General features: G+C 39.3%; 1 pseudogene; it reads left to right on the top strand.

Annotated features, from left to right (window-relative positions):
* The window catches only part of LOC143641633 (cTAGE family member 15-like), a 108,269-nt pseudogene that overhangs the window by 45,006 nt on the left and 43,660 nt on the right, over window positions 1-19,603 (top strand).

Below are 19,603 nucleotides of genomic sequence, written 5' to 3'. Positions count from 1 at the left end.
GGTGGTTCTATTCCAAGTTTTCAGAGGAATATCCATACTTCTTTTCATAGTGGTTGCACCAATTTGCAGCCCCACCAGGAGTATGAGTGTATCATTTTCCCCACATCCTTGCCAACATTTACTGTTGCTTGTATTCTTGATAATTTCCAGCATCATCATTTAAAAACAGTGTTATTTTAATTTTACAAATTTATATAGAGAATATAATGTTCAAATCAGGGTAGTTAACATTTTCATCTCAAACATTTCAAACTTTAACACAATAATCTTACATATTTATGTGCTACAGTGTAATATTTCAATACATGTGTGTATTGTGTAATGATCAAATCAGGACAATTAGTATTTATGTTCCTCTCATTTCTCATAATTAGGGCCTTTGAGCTCTTCTCTGGTTAGACATAAAACAAAAAGTTATTGCAAAGAATTGTCCCCCGACTCTTTTTTAGAGTACCAGAACTTATTACTTCTATATAACTCTGTTTTAGTACACATTATCTAACCTCCCATTACCCAAACCCTCAAAACTTCCCAGCCTCTAGTAATCACTGTTATACATTAAGATTGACTTTTAAACACACACACACACATATAAAAACATGCAGAAATTGACTTAATTCTCTGAATATAATATTCTCCAATTCTACCCATTTGCTGTAAATGATATAATGTTGTTCTTTTTAAAATTTTTAAAATATTTTTTTAGTTTTAGTTGAACACATACCTTTATTTCACTTATTTACTTTTATATGGTGCTAAGCATCAAACCCAAGGTCTCACATGTGCAAGGTGAATTCTCTACCACTGAGCCACAAGCCCAGTTCTAGAATGTCATTATTCTATGGCTGAAAAATATTTTATTATATATAACTGTGTGTATATAGTACAGTATCTTTATCCATTCTTCCACTAATGGGCATCTGGGTTTATTCCATATCAGCTATTGTGAACAGTGCAGCCATGAACATGGGTGGCAGGTATTTCATTTCCTTTGGAGATATACCCAGAAGTGCATTATATAGTAGATCAATTTTTGGTTTCTTAAGGAAGCTCATCTGTTCTCCATATGGCAGTGTTATTTTGTGTTCCCATCAATAATGTTTGAGACTTTCTTCTCACTCATGTCCTTGCCAGAATTTGTTTTCTTTTTGGTAATAGCAATTCTATCTGGGGTGAGATAGTATATTTTAATTTTTATTGCCATGATGGCTAAGTAAGTTGAGTGCTGTTTTTTTCTTTTTCATTAATTTGTTGGCCATTTGAATTCACCCCTTTAAAAACAGACCTGCAGACCAGTGGAACAGAACAGAGTCAGAAATAGCCCTGTGTACTTACAGGCAAATCATTCTCAACAAAGATGCCAAAAACCTGTGTTGGAGAAAGGAGAGTATCTTCAATAAATAGTGCTGGAAAAACTGGATATTCACAAGAAGGAGATTCAAAATTGTCTTCTATTTCCCACAATGAAAATCAGCTTGAGGACTGAGGTTGTACCTCAATGGTAGAGCACTTGCCTGGCCTGTGCAAGGCCCTGGTTTCCATCACTGGTAACACAAAACAACAACAACAAAAAATGACAATGAAAACAGAATGGTCAAAAATTCAAATGTAACACTTGGAACTCTTGGAAACCACAAGAAGAAACCAGAAGAAATATCTTATTACATTGGTATAGGCAAGGACATTTTTCATAAGTCCCCCAAAATACAAGGAATAAATGTAAAAAGAGATAAATAGGATTAATCAAGCTAAGAAGCTTCTGCACAGCAAATTTGCCATAGAGGGAAGAGACAGGCTACAAAATGGGAGAAAATATTTTGCAAACTATTAATGTGACAAAGAGTTACTATGAGGAATATGTAGAAACTTAAAACACGCAATAACAACAACCACATCAGCCACATCATCATCAAAAAATACTCCACAAATAATCCACTGTAATGCTTGAGAAGATTTGCTGCTGAGAAGAGCAGATCCTGTAGAGAAGGGGACTTAGCTAGACCCAGTTGCTCTCTGACAACCTCTGTGCATTGCTTTGTGGACCAGGATTACCCAATCAGGGTCACTGTGATTTCAGCGGATCTTCTACTTAGTGACTTAAGTGAAACACACTTAGAGATTCCTTAAGATGATACTGATGTTGTGAAGTGAAAATGCTAAAGGTCCTTTTCTGTGACTGATGAAGGTGAGAGTTTTGTTTTAATTAATGGTCAACTACTGTATCCAGAAACATGACTGGTGGGTAGTGGGAAGCCACCACTTCCTCCTCATGGAGTACATTTGTAATGGTACCATTTTGCTGAGGAAGGTATTAACTTGTCTCAAAAGACCTCGAGGTTTTCTGTGGGTGTGGAAGTTTGTATTTCTGGTATCACTCTTGAGCCATTCACCTGATGATCCTTAGCAGGCAGGTGGGGTCCTGGTCTGAGACTTGGAGGAGAGGTCTGAGCTTCAGCTCCAGATCCAGGTGAAGAGGGGGATGAAGGGAAGTGTCAGGTTCTAGTTAGTGGCTTGTCAAACTGGCTGTGTGGAGGCATCACTGGTTGAGTTGTGAGCCTTGCCATATGTCTCAGCCTGACACAGACTTTTAAGAAAACAGCTCTGCCAATTTTAACCAAGACTAATTTTTGGACTTTTGACTCCTGGCTATCTAGGTGCCAGCCACTCACTTTTCTCACTTCCTCTGCCCACTGATATCAGAATCAGCTTTATCTCTCACGCCTATTGTCCAAGGCCCAGGTGACTCAGGAGGCTTTAAAGGTTAGTTGAATTCTGCAAAGGGACACCTTTGTTTTGAGAGGCTGCAGTGATAGGAATCACCTGCACATTTTTTTTAGACCTTCTTGACAGTGGGGTTGTGATGGGTGCAGGCAGGAATTCCTTTAGATCCATTGTCATTTGTGGCTAGAGACAGACACAGAAGCCTGTTGTCCTGGCCTAGAGAAAGCATATTTGGCACACTGTAGAGAAATTTTTGGTTAGGGGTACAAAAGGTGTGGGGAAGCTTGAAAACACCTTTGAAGACTTTCCGGGGACACTTGGTGAGAGGTGGCAAGATGAGAAGCAGGGCTCCTGACTTGCCAGCTCATGAGCCATCACTGCTCAATAGCCATAGATTAAAAGCCACATCTTCATGCAATGGTGACTGCTAAGTGGTGACTGAAGCAGAGAAGGCCAGAGCAGTTCAGGTCTTGGTGGATCCAGCAGTGATATCAATCTTGCTGGCCACTGATTGGTATAAATCAAGAGGAGGTAGCTAAGCTCTCCAGGTCCTGAGTGTGGATAAGGGCAGAGATATAATCTGATACAAATAGCTCCTTCTTATTCTACGACTTCTGACCTTTTCTGAGTATCACACCTAGATTCTGGCATGAGTAGAATCATATGTAATGGAAGAGAAATTGTCATCAAGAGACAACTTGTGAGTTGTCCAAGTTACACATCTCAGAAGTGGGTCAACCTGGTTGAATTCAGGCCCAGTCCCTCACACCTCAGCTCAGGGAGCTGCTGTCAGTGGTGGGTCAGCAGCTATAAGGGATGGTCCTGTGTGCTGTCCCCAGTGGCAGGGTTTCACATTCACTATGCTCTGCCATCCTCCTAAGGACCTTGGGTAAAGGTGATTTGCATTGTATAGGAGAGAAAATAGAAACTCCAAGGTGTGCTGGGATTTTGCAATGAGCACACAATTAGTAAGCAGCAACAGGGGATAGACCAGGGCATCTACAAGCTCTTTGCTCATGGCCCTGGCCTCATGACTTTTTATTGATGAGAAAGCTTTTGGAAATCAGGAGTAGACCTGCCTGTGTGGGAGGGAGATGGAGGTGGAAAGTGGAATCTGACCCAGTTCCTGTGTCTGTAGCACCTGTGAGGTTGGCTTTGACTCCTATGAGTCATGTCCTGGGGCCAGATGGGGATTCCAGTATAATCTTTTGTTTCCCTTTGGATAGTATCATAATGAGAAGTTTCTTAAAATTAAATTTTTAATAAATATTTAAAATATTTACTGCTGTTGGGGTCAAATTCAGAGTCCTTCTGCATGCTATGTGCAGACTCACCACTGAGCTACTTCCCTAGCTCCTTATCAGATTTAGGAGGAAGTTTTCCTATTTCCAGAGGTTATCCAAGATGAACTTAATAAATACCATGAATTTCTGGGACTTATTGGAAAAGTATTGTCAAAGATAAAGAAATGCAAGTTTTCTCTATCACTGCCAATTTCTGTCTTCAGAAGGCTAGTGTTGATATACATCATGGCAGTGTGAGTATAGAAGAAGCAGTCTTGAGTGCTGTTAATGAGCTAGAAAGAGTTGCTGTTCCTAATGTCTTGCTGTAGGAAACACCCAGTTTCTGTGTAATGACAGGACGACTAGTCCAGGGCTTCCCCTGTCTCCAGGCTGAAGGATGACTTTTAAGCCTGTCCAATCTGTTGCACACCAACACTGGTGTCACATACATTGGAAGTGAGTAACTAAGTAAACGAAGTGGAAGAAGCCAAGGACACTCTTGGACCGAGCCTGTGGGCCATACGCTGGATGGTATGTCCGTGAGGCCAGGAAGAATGTTCTGCTCTAAAATGGTTTATCTGATTGGTCTGGACCATGAGGGTACTCTTCATAAGATCCATAAGTTGTTTGTAGTTCTTTCTGTGAAGTCCCCTCACCACACTATCAGATCAGGGTTGGTGAAGCAGGAGATGGAATTCTTAGAGAGCAAGCAGTTCATCTTTAGAATTCCGTCTGAATTTTTAGATAGGCTTATTCAAACAGCTACCAGAGTTTTTGGGAATACAGAACAATCAATGCCATTAATAAAACAACTGGCTTATGACCAAGCGAATTGTTGGTGCAGAGATATCATTAGACCATGGAAACATGAAGATTTAAACACATATATTAAATTATGTAGAGACATTAATGAACAAGAGCAAGTCATGGCAGCTGCAGTAAAACAGGCTTTAGATGCCAGAGACATTAATGAACAAGGGAAAATTGTGGCAGCTGCAGTAAAACAAGCTTTAGATGCCAGAGACATTAATGAACAAGGGCAAATTCTGGCAGCTGCAGTAAAACAGGCTTTAGATTCCAGGCCAAGAACATGCTACAATTGTGAACAAACAGGACATTTTAAAAGGAATTGCCCCATAGGAGGAGGGTTTAACAAAATTAGGTATCAAAGGAGTAGAATACCGGGTATTTGCCCACGATGCTGTAGAGGGAGACATTGGGCTAATGAATGCCGTTCTCAAACCACCATAGAGGGTACTCCATTATCAAAAAATGAACAAGGACCAAGTGTTTATCCACAATATCGTGGAGAAAGGCATTGGGCTCCATTGCCAAAAAATGGACAGGGGGGCCCAATGCTCCGGGGCCCAAAACCACAAATATACGGAGCACTGGAGGAACCCAGCAACCCCATCAGGGTAGTGCCCAGGACACATTGTCCATCAGATCCCTCATCAGACAAACCAGAGGGAGCGCAGGGTTGGACATCTGCGCCTCTGCCAGATCAGTACTAACTCCAGAGATGGGAGTTCGAATCATTCCCACAGGGGTGAAAGGACCTCTTCCCAAAGGAACAGTAGGCTTATTATTGGGACGCAGCTCTTCTACTCTAAAAGGACTTATGATAAGTCCTGGGGTAATTGATCCCGATTATGAAGGTGAAATAAAAATTATAGCCAGTTCTCCAAATGGTATATCAGTAATTTCACCAGGAGATAGAATAGCACAGTTACTAATAATACCAAGCCTACATGATAAATTTTCCAGTTGTGCTGTAGAAAGAGGTTCCAAGGGATTAGGCTCCACAGGTGTAGATTGGGCTATGCTGTCTTTAAATTTAGATTCTCGCCCCATGCTAAAACTAAATATTCAAGGACATGAATTTAATGGGCTACTGGATACAAGTGCAGACCTTAGCATCATCTCTCGTCAAGAATGGCCAAAACATTGGCCATTACAACAAGCCACTCAAACGCTTCGAGGCCTAAGAGTGGAGACTAATCCCCGTAGAAGTGCAATGGTATTAGATTGGAAGGATCCTGAAGGATGTGAAGAAACTATACAGCCATATGTATTGGATCATCTTCCTATAAATTTATGGGGACGAGATGTCCTAGATCAATTAGGTTTGACATTAACAAATAACATCAACCAAAATGCACCCACTATTATGACTAGACAAGGTTTTAGGAGAGGAAAAAGATTAGGAAAACAAGAACAAGGTATAGCAGCACCAATACAAATAGATCAAGGAACAGACAGACATGGGTTGGATTTTCAGAAAGGGCCACTGAGACAATAAAAATTACTTGGAAATCAGAAAGACCGGTATGGGTTCTTCAGTGGCCCCTGACTAAAGAAAAGATACTAGTAGCCCATGATCTGGTCAAACAACAATTAGCAGAAGGACATATACAACCTTCTGTATTTCCCCATAATACTCCCATTTTTGTCATCAAAAAGAAATCTGGTAAATGGAGATTATTGCAAGATTTAAGAGCCATTAATAATGAGATGGTTATTATGGGACCTGCTCAATCAGGGATTCCTTAATTGTCTGCTTTGCCAAAAACTCGGTATGTTTTAGTTATAGATATTAAAGATTTTTTTTTTTCAATTCCAATTCATCCTAAGGATAGTCCACGTTTTGCATTTACTATCCCTGCACTGAATCATGAAGGTCCTGATCAGAGATATGAATGGAAAGTACTCCCTCAAGGGATGGCTAACAGCCCAACTATGTGTCAAATTTATGTTAACAAAGCAATCCAGCCACTTAGAAATCAAAATCCTGAACTACAAATATTTCACTATATGGATGATGTATTATTAGCACACAAAGCTAAAAACACATTGCTAGAATGTTATGCCACACTTACAAACTTATTAAAAAATTATAATCTAGAGATAGCAATAGATAAAGTACAATTAAATTTTCCAATTAATTATTTAGGAGTTCTATTATCCTCAACCATGGTCCGTCCACCAAAAATTCAAATACGAGTAGATCAACTCAAATCACTTAATGACTTTCAAAAGTTATTAGGAGACATAAATTGGATAAGGCCTTATCTAGGTATACCAACAGGAGAGTTGGGACCTTTATTTGATATCCTAAAAGGTCCATCAGATCCAAATTCACCCCGAATGTTAACGCCTGAAGCAAGAAAGGCATTAAAAATCATTGAAACATATATGGAAAATATGCATTTAGATAGAATTGATATAAGTTTGCCTTTATTATTTATTGTAATACCAACAAAAAATATTCCTACAGAAGTATTTTGGCAAGAAGGTTCATTTTTATGGATACATTTATCTTATTCTCCTAACACTATTCTTACTAGGTATCCTGAGGCTGTAGGACAATTGATACTCAAAGGAATAAAAGCAGCAAAGGGAGTGTTTGGAATTTCTCCCAATAAAATTATTACTCCATATACTATGAATCAAATTGATGAGTTAGCTAATGAGTTAAATACTTGGGCAATAATCATGTGCAAATCTAATGTTTCATTTGATAACCACTTACCATCTAATTCTTTATTGTCTTTTTGGTCATCGCATCCTGTAATTTTTCCAAAAATGACAAGAAAAACACCTATCGGGAATGCTCCAAATATATTCACTGATGGATCAAATAATGATACAGCAGCAATAGTTACACCTGATCAAACTTTTACATTTTTAGTACCCAAACAATCAGCTCAAAAGGTAGAGCTTAAGGCAGTATTACAGGCTTTTGTGATGTTTAAAAATTCTGTATTTAATTTATTTTCCGATAGTCAGTATATAGTTAATGCTATAGTATCCCTTGAAGATGCTGGTAGGGTTTCCCCTTCCTCTACTGTTTTCTTTTTGCTTTCCACTATACAAAGTCTAATCTGGGACAGAAAAGATTCATTCTTTATAGGACATATCAGGGCACATACAGGATTGCCTGGAGCCCTTAGTTTGGGCAATGATTTAGCAGATAAAACTACACATGACATACATATTTTCTCTACACTAGAAGAAGCTATAAGTTTTCATAAAAAGTTCCATGTCAATGCTAATACTTTACAAAAGCATTTTAAAATAACTAAGGAACAAGCTAGACAAATAACAAAACAATGTCAAAATTGTGTGACCTTTTTACCACAAGTTAATCTTGGAGTCAATCCTAAAGGATTGATACCTAACCATATTTGGCAGATGGACGTCACACACTTGCCAGAATTTGGAAAAGTAAAATATTTGCATGTTACAGTTGATACTTCTTCTGGATTTTTGATGGGCTCCCTTCATGCCGGAGAAAAAACTAAAGATGTTATAGCTCATTGCTTACAAAATTTTGCCACTGTGGGCGTTCCAGAACAGTTAAAAACAGATAATGCCCCTGGTTATACTTCTACCTCTTTTAAACAATTTTGCTCATCATTTGGCATTACTCATATAACAGGGATCCCATACAATCCACAGGGACAAGGCATAGTTGAAAGAGCTCATCAAACTATTAAAATGTACTTATTAAAGCAAAAAGAAGGAATTAGCAGAATACAACAGACACCAGAATGGCAATATGTAAATCAATGGTTGTGCAACTGATGTGATTCTGCAATCTGTATATGGGGTAAAAATGGGAGCTCATATCCCACTTGAATCAAAGTGTGAAATATGATATATCAAGAACTATGTAATGTTTTGAACAACCTACAATAAAAATTAATTAAAAAAAAAGAAGGAATTGGGAAGGGGTATATATTCCCCAAAGATAAACTTAAAATAACCCTTTTTACTCTAAACTTTTTAAATTTGGATTCATCAGGGCTTAGTGCTGCGGAAAGGCATATGTGTCCAAAAAAATGTACATAAGCCCAAGGTACTTTGGAAGGATATTCTAACAGGACAATGGAAAGGTCCTGACCCAGTAATTGTCTGGTTTCTGAGAGTCCCATTGCCTCCACAGGTGTGCCAGCACTTGGTTTCATCATCCTGTTGACTCTAGCCATTCTAATGGGTTCAGAGAGTTTGCCATATTGGTTTTATTTTGCATTTCTGAAATGATTATTGCTATCAAGCTTCCTCCCATGTACTATTTGACACCTAGAGATATTTGGTAAAGTTCTGCTCAAATTTTTTGCTTCATAAATTTTTAAAAATAGTTGTGATTGAGCTTATCTGGTATGATTTGAGAGACTTTATCCCAGATTTTGACCTTTCATGCACTTTCATCTTTTTAAGAGCATAAATTTTTCACTTGATGAGATACAATTTATATATTTATTTTTCTTTTTTGGATTAGGATTTTTCTGTAGGACCTAAGAAATAATTGCCTAGTCCACATTCACAAGATTTTTCTCATATACTTATTATTTTATTTTATTTTTTAGTTCAGCTGGTACATTTAGGTCTGTGACTCATTTCTTGAGTTAATGTTCCTGTATGGGAGGTAAGGGTTTATAGTCATCTGTTTAGCATGGATTTTCCAGGTGTCTCAGCATTATTTATTGAAGACCATTATTTCCATGTTGAATATCCTGGCATCCTTTTTCTCTGTAAAAACAGAGTTTTATTTCTGCCTTTCTTGTCTGGATGGCTTTCATTGTCTTGCATAATCACCCTGCTAGGTTTGCCTGTAAAGAATTGCTCACAAAGCCTTGAACAAGGGTCATGAGAGTCCTCCCTGTGCTTGGCCCTGGGGAGAGGACGTTTACCTTGCTCCAGTATGTTTAACTCTAGCTGTTTCTGTTGCTCTTCAAGTGACTTTCATTAAGTTTGAGGAATTTCCCTTCCATTCCTGCTTGTCTGTTTGTTTGTGTATCTGTTGAGATGACTGCATGGATTTTGTCCTTTGTTCTATGTGGGGTTATAGAGAAAAAGAGTTTTGAAGTATTTTAAAATTGTTTTTCTTCACAAAGTGGGAGATGACAGCACTGTGGACCACCTCTTTTGGGATCATGTTTTAATTTTTAAATTTAAGTTAAATTTTTGCTTGTTTGTCCCCTAATTCCATAGAAGGGTGGGGAAGTTGTACCAGAACTGTCTTTGGTTATGTAGAAGGAAATGCTCTTTGAGCAGGTTCTTTGGTGAGCTGATGAGCTCCTGAGCTCCCGAGGGCAGCAGACATGTCCAGCTGACACTACCTGTTCCAGCTCCTCCTCTGTCACCTGGGGAGCAAGCACTGCTAGAGGAGTGTGTAAATGGCATTGTGGACATGCCAAATGGAACATGTGGCAGGAGCTTGTTGTGGCCTTCTCCTGAGATGCAGTGCTCCCTGCTCAGCTTTCTCCCATACACAGTGCTTCTGTGTGGCCCAATTCTGTCGGGGCCTGATGGACTAGCTGTGCAGCTCCTCCCCTCAGCCCTCCAATGGAACAGGGCAATGTCCATCTGCCTGCTTAGTGCATCTGGTCACTGAGCTTGGCACCAAGCAGGTGCTCTATGAATAGATGCTGAATGCAGCCTCTGGATGATCACTGGGGCCAGAAGAAGACAGCACTGCTGTGGAAGAGTTGGGGCTGTGCAGTCAGGGGATGCTGGTCTAAATCTACACAGCCTTTACTTTAGGGGGAAACTAGGAAGGCTGCTCTTTTAAAAGAATTATTTTTAAATAAACATGACAATGCAATCCATTTTGCATAATTATCCAAGCATGGAATGTATCTTATTTTAGTTAGGACCCCATTCTTGTGCATGGTGGTGGGGTTCACTGTGTTATGTTCATATATGAACAGAGAAAAATTATGTTACATCCATTCCAATGTCTTTCCTTTTCCTGTGCCCCCTCCCTTATCTCCATTCTCTTTCTAATCTACTGACTTTTACTCTATTTGCCCTTTATTGTGGTTTACCTTCTACATATCAGAGAAAATTTTTCAACCTTTAGTTTTTTAAGATTGGTTTATTTTACTTAGCATGGTAGTCTCCACTTCTATCCATTTACTGGCATATGCCATAATTTTATTCTTTTTTGTGGCTAAGTAATTATACATTATGTATATGTACCACATTTTCTTTATCCATTTATCCATTGATGAACACCAAGTTTGGTTCTATAGCTTAGCTATTGCGAATTGAGCTGCTCTAAACATTGATGTGGTTGCATCACTATAATATGCTGATTTTAAAACTTTAGATATAGACCACAGAGTGGAATAGCTAGGTCAAATGAGGGTTTCATTCCAAATTTTCCAAGGAGTCTCCATACTGCTTTCCAGGGTGGTTTCAACAGTTTGCAGATCCACCAGCAGTGTATGCTTGTAATTTTTTCCCACATCCTTGCTAACATTTATTACTTCTCTTCTTGATAATTACCATTTTGACTGGAGTGAGAGGAATCTCATTGTGGTTGTAATTTTGACTTCTCTACTTGCTGCATATGTTGGACATTTTGAGTGACCTCAGAGCCTGACTCCAAAAAGCCTTGGAGCTACTGGGCACCCATGCATTTCACATGCATGAGTTCATGCAATACTGTGCTCACAGTGCCTGAACCTCATGTGGCCTGGCTGTAGAATCCACATCTTACAGGGACATCACCACATGGGACAGTCAGTTATTCCCAGCTGAAGCAAGCATAGTGCAGGGTCTTGACTCTGAATTAGGCTCTCAGGCTGCTTTCTTTGGTGCTCCTTGACTTCACACTGAATGTACCCTGGGCCTGGTCTAGCTGCTGATCTTTGGGGTGGGCTGTTCTCACCCTACTCTTAGATTGCACATTGGCCATTTTGAACCTACCTTGAGAGGTTATGATTATTACCTTCTGCAGATACAGATGTGTCCTCTTTTTCTCTCAAATATCTCAAATGTATACAGAGAAATTCACTCATGTTAGGAACTAAGGAACATCAAAAGAATGGAAGACTGGAACTTCCTTTGCAGCCAAGGTCTTCTCACCAAGGAGAGATGGTGAACATTTTGGTGGCTTCCACAGTGGTCGGTGCTTGAGGTTCAGATAAATATGACTTGGGACTCACTCACACTTTAATATTAACACCTCCTAGATTAGTTGTGGGGATGCAGTGTGATGACAAATGCAGCTGGCATGAGACCTGGCATTTACTATAGCTGTTTTCCATCCCCATATTATTCCTGTTCATTCCTGTGTTCCTCTTTTGCAGTCCCCTTGCTAGTGGATGTTGACCATATTTTATGGACAAAGTGCAGAGATTAAGACTATGAGCACTTGAATGAGGCTTCCTGAGTTTAAACCCTGGTTTTCCCACTTAAAGTTCTGTGAACTTGTGGCTTCACCTGTCCATTCTTCAGTTTATTTGTCTAAATTGAGAATAATAATATTATTGAAAAATTGTCCCATTAATTCAATGACATGATGCATACTTCAGTAGACAGAATTCTAAAGATAAACTGCTTGCTCTTTAAGAATCCCATCTCCTCCTTCTCCAAACACTGATCTGATAGTGTGGTGAGGGAACTTGACAGAAAGAACTACAAACAACTTATCAATCCTATGAAGAGTACCCTCATGGTCCAGACCAATCAGATAAACCATTTTAGAGCAGAACATTATTCCTAGCCTCACGGACATACCAACCAGCTTATGGCCCACAGGCTTGGTCCGAGAGTGTCCTTGGCTTCTTCCACTTCATTTACTTAGTTACTCACTTCCACTGTATGTGACACCAGTGTTGGTGTGCAACAGATTGGACAGGCTTAAAAGTCATCCTTCAGCCTGGAGACAGGGGAAGCCCTGGACTAGTTGTCCTGTCATAACACAGCAACTGGGTCTTTCCTACAGTAAGACATTAGGAACAGCAACTCTTTCTAGCTCATTAACAGCACTCAAGACTGCTTCTTCTATACTCAACACTGCCATGATGTATATCAACACTAGCCTTCTGAAGACAGAAATTGGCAGTGATAGAGAAAACTTGCATATCTTTATCTTTGACAATAGTTTTCCAATAAGTCCCAGAAATTCATGGTATTTATTCAGTTCATCTTGGATAACCTAAGGAAATAGGAAAACTTCCTCCTAAATCTGATAAGGAGCTAGGGAAGTAGCTCAGTGGTGAGTCTGCACATAGCATGCAGAAGGACCTTGAATTTGACCCCAACAGCAGAAAATATTTTAAATATTTACTAAAAATTACATGACTCATAGGAGTCAAAGCCAACCTCACAGGTGCTACAGACACAGGAACTGGGTCAGATTCCACTTTCCACCTCCATCTCCCTCCCACACAGGCAGGTCTACTCCTGATTTCCAAAAGCTTTCTCATCAATAAAAAGTCATGAGGCCAGGGCCATGAACAAAGAGCTTGTAGATGCCCTGGACTATCCCCTGTTGGTGCTTACTAATTGTGTGCTCATTGCAAAATCCCAGCACACCTTGGGGTTTCTATTTTCTCTCCTATACAATGCAAATCACCTTTACCCAAGGTCCTTAGGAGGATGGCAGAGCACAGTGAATGCAAAACACTGCCACTGGGGACAGCACACAGTGGTCACCAGGACCATCCCTTAGAGCTGCTGACCCACCACTGACAGCAGCTCCCTGAGCTGAGGTGTGAGGGACTGGGCCTGAATTCAACCGGGTTGACCCACTTCTGAGATGTGTGACTTGGACAACTCACAAGTTGTCTCTTGGTGACAATTTCTCTTCCATTACATATGATTCTTCTCATGCCAGAATCTAGGTGTGATACTCAGAAAAGGTCAGAAGTCATAGAATAAGAAGCAGCTATTTGTATCAGATTGTATCTCTGCCCTTATCCACACTCAGGGCCTGGAGAGCTTAGCTACCACCTCTTGATTTATACCAATCAGTGGCCAGCAAGATTGATATCACTGCTGGATCCACCAAGACCTGAACTGCTCTGGCCTTCTCTCCTTCAGTCACCACTTAGCAGTTGCCATTGCATGAAGATGTGGCTTTTAATCTATGGCTATTGAGCAGTGATGGCTCATGAGCTGGCGGGTCAGGAGCCCTGCCTCTCATGTTGCCACCTCTCACCAAGTGTCCCCGGAAAGTCTTCAAAGGTGTTTTCAAGCTTCCCCACACCTTTTGTACCCCTAACCAAAAATTTCTCTACAGTGTGCCAAATATGCTTTCTCTAGGCCAGGACAACAGGCTTCTGTGTCTGTCTCTAGCCACAAATGACAATGGATCTAAAGGAATTCCTGCCTGCACCCATCACAACCCCACTGTCAAGAAGGTCTAAAAAAAATGTGCAGGTGATTCCTATCACTGCAGCCTCTCAAAACAAAGGTGTCCCTTTGCAGAATTCAACTAACCTTTAAAGCCTCCTGAGTCACCTGGGCCTTGGACAATAGGCGTGAGAGATAAAGCTGATTCTGATATCAGTGGGCAGAGGAAGTGAGAAAAGTGAGTGGCTGGCACCTAGATAGCCTTCAGCCTCCATCAAAGTGTAACTATTACCTCAGGGAGGGAGATTTTGGGCACCAGGGAGAAATACCTGTCTGGCAAAAAATGCTAAGACTCAACCCCATAAGTTACAGCCCAAAGGTGGTCTACTGGGAGTCTACAAGGGCACTGCCTTCTGTAGGGTCAATGTCAAGACAGCCTGCTTGTAAGGCTGAATCTCCTGCCTGAAGAAACTCCTTCCCAATTCCAGATACTGCAATCAAAGCCCTCATTGAACTTGAGGGCATAGAGGTGGGTTGGAAGTGAAATTCTCCAAAATAAGGGCCTTGAGGTACCCTAGAGAATAACCACAACCCAGAGATAAGGAGTGAGGTGAGGGCCTGGGATCAGAGCTCAATGCCTTAGATTCCGAGGCCATTCAAACTCTCTGCATCTTAGATACTCAAGGTGCTGCCAGGGAATTGGTTAGAATAGCCTAAGAGAAAGGAGATCCACCAAGGGATCCAGATGTCAAGTTCTTCCCTGATTCAAACTTTTCTCCCCATCAGATTGCAAGTAGAAAACTGCTCACTGCTATCATCACTTGAAGTTATTTCTTTGTTTCAGAAGCTGCTCTTTAGTAAAGGCCCGGAAGAACCAACTTAAACCAATCAAGATATACAGCTCTTCTTTTAAGTGACCTGGGGTAAACTTTGCTCACTCTACCTCATTATAATACTAAATTGTCTTCCCTAAATTAAGTGCATCTGCCATTTGTTTGGTACTGGGAATAGAAGCCAGGGGTGCTTTAACACTGAGCTACATTTTGTGCTACATATTTGTCAGAACAAAGGAAAGAGAATATGATGCCATCTGTGTCATTGTGAGCCCTCTGGAAAACAGTTTTGAACATTCTTGCTATTTTGTATTATAGAAATAGAATACCCAAACAAGAATGTATATTACCTTATATGAAGACAAAGGCTAGTATGTAAAAGAAAACTAACCAGAATATATAAGGGATCACACCCTACACTAAATGCTCAGCCTTTGAATAATAATTCACTGAGGTTGGATACACACAAATAAACACTGCTTCCTATTGAATACTCTCGTGTTCATTGTCTCTGTGTGAGAATCCCATGCAACATTTTATTCTGTTTTCTTTGATCCCCAAAATCACTTATCTTATCCTTCTCATTGGTATATGTTTATAATGACCAGATTGCTTAGAAGTATTTACATCCTATGATAAGTGAAAAGAACATCTGAAAAAAGATTTTGATGACTCTTAAATAAATAGTAGTCTACAAAAACTGACATGAAAACCAACTCAAGTTTTAAGATCTTTCTTTTTAGAAACATTACATATGCTGTAGTACTTAAAAATAACTTATCAAAACTGATTTGTGCCCATGTTTTCACTCTTCTAAAATTACTTTTAAAATAGTCTAACACAAGAGGTTTTTTATGGCAATAATTCACATGGCTTCTATAGAAAGTGTCAACAGGCCTGGAGATGTAGCTAAGTGCTAGAGAGCTTGCCCAGCATGTACTAGGACTTGAAATTTAACCACCAAAACTGCAAGAAAAGGGACAGGAGAAGGAAGGAAGGAAGGAAGAAAGGAAGGAAGGAAGGAAGGAAGGAAGGAAGGAAGGAGAGAAAAAGATAGGGGACAGGAGGGGAGGGAAAGGAATGAGTCATTAAAACAAAAGAACAAGTGGAACAAATATAAATATATGATGTATTATCTCTTTAAAATTTTACAGAGCTTTAGAATTTTAGTGACATCAAAGTGGGTGATATTATGACTGTACAGAATGGCACACAATAAGTTCTGCCTTGGCCTGCCTAAACCAAACCAAAGGATGGGTGACCTGGGGAGGATTCCTCTCTGGCTTGATTGAGATAGGCTTGAAACTGTGATGCTACCAGATTCACAGCATAGTGAAGGGGCCAAGACTTCTCTGACAGGCACTGTGAATGTGCTAGGCCCCTGGGAACCCATGACCAGGGCTCCCCATGCCCATGCTCCCTCCCCCACTCACAGGTTTACAATGGTCTGCTCCATTGCCTGTTGCAGGTTTCTTCCTGACCAAAGGCCTGAGTGTTCACAGCCAGTTTGGGTGTGCCTGAGAATGGTGTGGTTGTGGAGGGAATAGCCAAAGTAGCCTTAGTGTGAAGGAGAGGCAACAGCTGCCCTTCAGCCCTACTTGGTATGGTCCTGGAAGAAGTAAGCAGGATTGTGGTCTGCCTTGTTTGAAGACATGGAAACACACCCTAGTCCTTATGGCTGTCCATGGGAGTTGGTGATATGCACAGCTATTGGATTTTCTGTTGTTCTCTTGTTTTTGTGGAAAAGTTATCAGTCTGTGAGAAGCAGGCATTACATGAGAAGAGAAAAAAGAAGCTTGCTCTAAAACTTTCTGGACTAATTGAAGAAAAATGTGAACTACTTGAAAAAGTTAGCCTTGTCCAAAGAGAGGGTAAAGGCTTAGAGTCATCTTTAAAGGATGCCATTTTAGAGAAGATGTCGATAAAAGCAGAAAATTTGGAGACAATATATAAAAACCTGGATAGGTCTGAATCTAAACTTGAGGATGAAATAACCATTCTAGAAAAAGAGGTAAAATAAGAGAAAACTAAACATTTTCAAGAGGATGAATTGATGGTGGATATGTTAAAAAGAATTAAGTCCCTAGAATATGAATCAAAATCCCTCAAATCTCAAGGTAAGAAAAAACTTGAGATTATTTAAAATGAATAAAGAAGCAGTTATTATAGCAATAAAAGAGGATTTGAATGTAAATTCCCAACTTCAGGAAAGTCATAAACAGCTTTTACAAGAAGTTGAGGTATGGAAAGAAAAAGTGAACGGCCTCAATAAATAAAAAAATGACACTTGATCACTCTAAAGTACATGCAGAACAATTTCTAAGAAATAAAGAAAATCACATTAAGTCTCTGAACACTTGGATACATATGAAAGATTGGGCTTCTGTGGTTGGAGAAGACCTAATAGATGATGGTAACTTGGAGTTGGAAATGGAGAGTGGATCAGAAATTGGTACTCACTTAGAAGATCAGCCAAAAGGGACTTTGAAGAAACTGATTTATGTTGCTAAGATAAAGGCCTCTTTTAAACCCTTAGAAAGAGAAAGAAATCAAATTTTTAATTTATTATCTGAAGTAATTGAAACAATGGAAGACAATATACAGCATATTAAAAATCTTAAGAAAAACAAGCATCTCTGCAAGCAGAAAATACACAGTTTGAAAGTGAGAATCAGACTCTTCAGCAGAAAATTAAAGTTATGATGGAACTATATAAAGAAAATGTAATGGAACTGCAAAGGAAATTAATAGGAGAAAAGAATTACCAGGTAAAGCAAGAAGAGAAATTTTTCAAAGTGGAAGCAAAGATCAGCCATACATCTAAACCACTGGAGACCTACAGAAAGTGAGCAAATGATCTTCAAGAAGAATTGGAGAGAACCATTCATTTTTATCAGGGGCATGTTATATACTATGAGAAAAAGCACATGGTAATGAGTTGGCTGCTCAGAGTGCTGAAAGAAACCTCAGTGATTTAAGAAAACAAAAGGCTCACAACAGACAAAAATGAACTGAAATGGAGTTAAAATTTAAATTGCAGAAAAAGATTCTTCAGCACTTGATGTTTCAAATGCAGCCTTTGGCAGAGAGCATTCCCCAAATTGTCCCTCACCATTGGGTCAGCCTTCATGTGAAATAAGACCTTCTTATGTGGAAAAGAATGGTCCACATATACTCTCACCTTTGGTGCCAGTGGTAGAAGGAAGAGACTCAAAGGGCCCAGAGAATTCTCTTGACAATCCTACTAGCAAGGAAAGAAGAGAATCAAACTGATAGGTTAACTGATCCTCAGAGAGCACCTTCTGACACTAGGCCTCTGGCACCTCCATGTCAACTGGCCCATATGATATGATCCCTCCACCAGACCAACCATATTCTGATCCAAAGATTCCTCTTCAAAAGCAAGGTGGATGTTATTTTAAATCTGGTAGACCATATGTATCAGCAGAATTCAAAAGTTCCACTCTGCTGCCTTTGGAAAAAATTGATGGGTCTATGTCTTCAGATATTGAATCCAGTAGAAATGATACCAAAGTTGATCTTGGTGATTCCAATGTATCTGATTCATCTCTTCCTGCTGAAAACCAAGAAACTGGCTCTGGATTTGCTTTATCACCTTTCCTTCCAATCAGAGGTCCATTGTTTCCAGTGGATCCAAGGAGTCATTTCATGAGAAAAGGACCTTTTTTTTCCCCCCACCTCCTCCAAGAAATATGTATGGAGCATCTCGAGAATATTTTCCACCACCCCCTCCATTCCCATGGTGTTTTCCTCATTATCTCCGCCCAAGAGATGGATTTCTTCCCCCACTTCCCACCCCTGCATTCTGAAAACCGAAGTGAATTCCCTTCAAGGTTGATTCCACTTTCAAGTGAACCTGCTACTGAACATCCAGAAACACAAGAAACTTGACAATATTTTGTATCTTCTTTCAAAAGTAACTTATCTCTCATTTATAGTTTAAGTAACAGCTTTTATTTAAGTGTTTATACTTTTGCTCCAATTGAAGCTTAATGAAGATATAATTTTTAGGATAGTATTTTGTAAATAAAGATGGTTTAAATATTAATCTTATGAGCAAATTATTTCCATTTTACCTTATTCTAGAGTATAACATTTAATTTGATTAATGTACTATTATATGAGCAACAAACAGAGTTTTATGTATGTAATCTTGCAGTTGGGGATATTTTAAACTCCAAACAAAGGCTGTCCCTTTATACAAAGAAACATATTTACTGTGATTGTAGCAAATGTGAAAGTAACTTTATGCTTAATGAAATATTTTAATTGGTTTAAAATCTTGTTTGGCATTAATAATAAAAATCAGCTAGTTTTTCCATAAAAAAATGAATAACTAGAGCATATTAAGAGTTAATCAGAAAACACAACTAATAAAGGTCATGGAAATAGGAGATTTCAAATACAAAAAATAAACCAGTTCTCAGGAAACTTGTAGAAATTGGAAACCGTAATATAAGTTCATTCTGTCCCTGTTTTCCCTTACAACTTCTTTATTTTATACCCATTTTTCTGTGGTTCACTGATATGGAGAGTGTCCTTTGTTTTGTTTTCAGGGAGACATTTGTAAATTAGAGATGAATTATTAGGACATTGAATTGAAGAAACAAAGACATAACTCCAAATTTTGTTACTGTTAGATTCGATAGTCAT

Source organism: Callospermophilus lateralis, chromosome 4 (genome assembly GCF_048772815.1).
Source record: "Callospermophilus lateralis isolate mCalLat2 chromosome 4, mCalLat2.hap1, whole genome shotgun sequence".
NCBI classification, from domain to species: domain Eukaryota; kingdom Metazoa; phylum Chordata; class Mammalia; order Rodentia; family Sciuridae; genus Callospermophilus; species Callospermophilus lateralis.
The sequence above is the reverse complement of the archived record's forward strand: the minus strand, read 5'-3'. Positions and strand labels throughout refer to the sequence as shown.